The sequence below is a fragment of the Engraulis encrasicolus genome, chromosome 20 (genome assembly GCF_034702125.1).
Source record: "Engraulis encrasicolus isolate BLACKSEA-1 chromosome 20, IST_EnEncr_1.0, whole genome shotgun sequence".
Taxonomy (NCBI): domain Eukaryota; kingdom Metazoa; phylum Chordata; class Actinopteri; order Clupeiformes; family Engraulidae; genus Engraulis; species Engraulis encrasicolus.
Window position 1 is genome coordinate 29,729,579 of NC_085876.1, and position 5,000 is coordinate 29,734,578.

The 5,000-nt window shown below is 42.3% G+C and overlaps 1 protein-coding gene across 6 annotated transcripts in view; it reads left to right on the top strand.

Annotated features, from left to right (window-relative positions):
- The window catches only part of akap9 (A kinase (PRKA) anchor protein 9), a 181,582-nt gene that overhangs the window by 91,421 nt on the left and 85,161 nt on the right, over positions 1–5,000 (top strand). The window lies entirely within an intron of this gene.

The window sequence follows — 5,000 nt, forward strand, 5'->3', positions numbered from 1 at the left end:
GCCATTTCTAGTCTCCAGTCTGTCAACACACCAAACCTCTAAGGGGTGTACTGCTCTCCACCCTCCATGCCTGATATCCACCTTACACACACACACACACACACACACACACACACACACACACACACACACACACACACACACACACACACACACACACACACACACACACACACACACACACACACACACACACACACACACACACACACACACACACACACACATATACACACACACACACACACACACACCTCGTCGTCACCAAACCCTCTCAGGGACCTACCCCCTCCATCACTCGTCTCCAGTCTGCCACCAGCCAGCCCTCTCTGGGACTCCCCACCCCCCCCTCAGCCTTCTCAGGGACGTGTGACTCCATTGCACTCTCAGGGGACGTTTCGACAGCTGCTGTAGTCCAGGTGTCCCCCACTGGGCAGAAAAGAGTAGACAGTGACATTATTTATTCATTTCTTGTATAAATAATTAGTTATTTATATGCAGATACTGCATTATGCAGTGCATAGACTACATTGATAACTTATGTTCAGGGCAGAAGTGTACATGCAGTGTCAGGTACCTGCATCATTTATTTCTTGAGTTATTTTGCTATTTGTTTGTTTGCATGTGTACTTATTTAATTATTTGTAGAGTCCTGTGGTGGTTTAGCTTTATTGTAAAGGTCTACCTCAGTGGGTGCCCATCCTCTTCTGAGCACCCCTGGTACACCAAACGGGCCCATCTCAGCCCCCCTGGTACACCAAACGGGCCCATCTCAGCCCCCCATGGTACCCCAATGGGCCCATCTCCGCCCCCTCTAGGCTGGTAGCAGCAGTGCTGGGTACAGAGCATCTTAGGTAGCGTCTTAGGGAACATGTCTGTCTGCCCTAGTCGAGCATGATTGGCACCTGCATAGTTCAGTTGTCCTCCTCTTAGCTTTGTAAGGGAAGTCCAGAATGTTCTTATCCCTTTTACCTTTAGGGATCCCATAGTCCAATTAAACGCTCGTGTGTACCGTACCGCTGCTGTCGATCTCTCTCTCATTGTGCACCTGTTTGTCTGTCCGCCCAGGGCCGGTTCTAGTCAGTTTGGTGCCCTAGGCACGGACCCTTTTCCTTTTTGTGCATTTCCATATTGGCATCTGTAGATAGTGTCGTACACCTCTGAGCACCACTGATCTAATGCATACATATGTTGAGTGCCCAAGGGTAGTTATTGTCCATGTTCGTTTGTCGATCTAATTCTGTGGGACTTTTGGGCATTACTGGCTCCCCCAACACATTTTGTTCCCTAGGCGACTACCTTGTTTGCCCTTGCCTACCGGCCTGTGTCCGCCTGCCTCACTGGAGTTGAACAGAGTTCGTATGAAAGGGTGATATGAGTCTAGCAGGTGTTCACACTGCACAGAGCTCGTCTGAAAAGGTGATGGCAGTCCATGTGCTGACCAGGCCTCCTGGCCTAAATATTTAAAGACGATAATTGCACGCATGCTCTGGGTCATTGGGCTAATGGCTGCTCAGTACAGCCCAAGGTGAAATACCTTACCAGCTTTACTTAAAGGTCTTAATTAGTTTGTTTGAAAACTCTTGGGTTCAAATTGAAGCAAATGCTTTGTTTCAATTGTTTCAATATTCATGATCTTTGATCTCAAAAATGCCCGATGAAGATTGTGTAATCGAAGCATCGTTATTCTAAAACATTCTGAGTATATTTTTTCCCATTCTGTTTTTATGTGGCACTTAAGGGGAGAGGCTACAATTACACCCTCACATTAGTCATGGAAGATCAAAACTTCAACTCACGATGAGTCTCCTCCAGTAGCATTCACCTATTTGTAAGGGAGGATATAATTCTGTAGAATTCCCAGCCCATATTAGTTATCATGATTAGTGATTATTGCACACCCCATTTTACATTACATTTAGGTGCCACTTTTATCCAAAGCAACTTAAAGTGTTTTTCAAGTACAGGGCATTTGTTACAGCCCATGGAGCAGTGTGGGCTTAGGTGCCTTGCATGGCACTTCAGTCATGTATGGAGGTGTAGGGAGAAGTTTGGGATGGGGTGGGATTCGAACCTGCACCCCTCTGATCTCCTCTCCTTAACCACAAGGCCACGGCTTCCCCATTATAACGAGTGATTACTGTACACCCTATGTTAGTGATTCTGACTAGTGATTACTGTATGTCAACAGGTGAAATGTGAATTAATGCTGGAGCTTTAGACAGTTCAACACATTCAGTCACTGCATTGGAAGGGCTGAGTCAATGCGAGTCTGCAGCCCCCTGGTGGTCAAATGCTGACAAATGATTTTGTCAGTCAAAGTGTACTTTGTCAAAAATCTAAGTATCAGAGTTGCAGAAGATCGAAATTGCATATTTGATTTTGGTTGTAAACATTTGTGGCTAAGTTTATCTAGGTAACTATTGAATAGTTCATTGGTAAAGCAATTATTGGTGGGAGTGGTTGTATTGGTTGGAAACATTGTTTTGTTACCAGCAAAAAAGATCAACGTTTGAGAGGAAGATGCCGCACACTCTTGTCCATCTTGCTGAATTTTATTTGCACAGCAACGTTTCGGCCCGTATGGCCTTTAAAGGAAGATGTATGAATTGCCACCTAATGCCTGTTTTCACTAATCACACTTTGACCTTAATGATTGTTTTTTGTTTAATGTCTGCCATTACATGTCAACTGATCTTGATTAAATACTAAAGTAATTAGTCTGTTCACAAAACAAAGTTCATGTCTTTTAAAGGCCATGTCATGTTTAAAGGCCATACGGGCCGAAACGTTGTTGTGCAAACAAAATTCAGCAAGATGGACAACAGTGTGCGGTATCTTCCTCTCAAACATTGATCTTGTACCCACTACCTGCACCTCGAAACCTCTGGTGTGCGTTGGTTTCCTCCTTCAAAAGCTACCAGCAAAAAAGATGCCATTTTATATATTCAGTTTTCATAACTGAATGAGCTTTTAAGATGCCTGTTTGGATGCTACCAAATGTTATTTGCCTGAGCAGCTCCAAGACTGGCAACTAATTTCAACACTGTCAATGCTTATAGATATTTAATTTATTAAACATCTCTTTTACTAATTAAAATTACATTTTAGACATGGACTTTGTTTTGTGAACAGACTAATTACTTTAGTATTTAATCAAGATCAGTTGACATGTAATGGCAGACATTAAACAAAAAACAATCATTAAAGTCAAAGTGTGATTAGTGAAAGCAGGCATTAGGTGGTAATTCATACATCACAATGATGAAGTACACACAAGAACACAAGCTGGCTATAAGGATGAGGAACATAGGAGTAAGCACACTGCTTGGAAAACAGATCCTCTGTTACGCCCAACCCAAAGACTCACTTGGAAAATGGAGACAAAATGTTTTTTTTTTATCGCATTATCTTTAATCCTAAAGTATAAATAGTTTATGAACATAACATGTCTCAATTCATTGACTGATGACTTTTCTAGTGACTTGAAGGCTGATTATTATGTCACACGGTATGTACGGTACTGTAGTGCAATATTGAAGTGCCATTGTGTAATGTTATAAGTTCTGGGTAATTTCACGTGAAATGAGACACTTTGGGGCCCCTCTGACACAGATTTTAATATAGGCCTACAGTAATTAAGTGTGCCTTTTTTAGTATCAAGAACAAACTATGGAAGTTTAAATTAAGAGGGTAGAAGAACACTATACATTCATCCTTGATCATGTCAGTCAACTTTAGTCACAAGAGATGGGCTATGTCTCAAATGACGCACTTTTGTCATTGCACAGTGCACACAGTGCACTGAGGTCTTGAGTGCATAGTGTTGTGGAAAAATGTGAGCACTGTGCACTGTGCCCTCGCTGGAAGTGACGGCTGAGCATGGCATTAGCTCGCCAAAATACGAGTTGGCTACTGTTTACAATGCACAGCGTCTGGTGCTTGTATTTCCATGTCCTTCACCCCAAAGGACAACAATCACACACACAATACTTTGGTTGGCATGAAAAGGTTGGTGTCCCATCAACATTACTTACAGAATTAGGAGACTGTTGACCAAACTCTTCTACTGAACTGAATGTCACATTTCATCTGTGTCATTGTCAACATGGCCGCCGTTTAGTGCGTGCAGTGTCCATCATTCAAGCACTGCATTTTTCCGCCATTGTTAGGGGATCATCTTGGCACTTTCAGTGCACTGGCTCAACTGAAATTTTCAGCGTGAGCGCCCTAGGCACTGAAAAACAGTGCCCGAAGTGCACAAGTGCGGCATTTGAGACACAGCCATGGTTTCTTTAAAGCTAAAGAGAGAAATTATCCTTGCGCTCAATATGTGTCTCAATATGTGTCTCCTGTTTAAGGGGTGACCAGTGAAGAAGATGAAGGAAATGCAATGAAGGAAAGATCAAGGGCTCAATATCGGTCAGGCCATATCCAGAAAATGACATGTAATTACCCACGTGTTTCAGTCCTTTTCTAGATATGTCCTATGAACTATAGACATTTTAAATGAATAGAGCGTCAAGATCATGAAACGTGTTTTTCTTCAGCTTGTTTGAGATGTGAGAACTTTGGATCAGAGAGCATTGTCAACAGTTACTGTAGACGTTATCCTCTGTAGTGACTGAGCTCTCCACTGACTCCCAACTCCTGGTGGAATGTTCATGTGGGCTTCTCATGTCGGCGTTTGGTATTTTACAAAATTACAAATAACAAAACATGAGGCGCACACAAAGCTCATGTCGGAGATATTCCTGTACATATCGTATTGTATTGTATTGTATTGTATTGTATGTACATTTTGGCATATATTGTAGCTGAAATGTAACAAACAAAGTCAGTGAATAAAACTGGGACTACAGATGTTTCAGCCCTAGTCCATTTTCAATGTCTCCAGTAGGTTTGGTATTAACCATAATTCCCAGAGCATGATAATGACACCTGACTCAAATGTTGAGAATATGAATATCTGATTATTCTGAGACTCCCATCTCATGTCT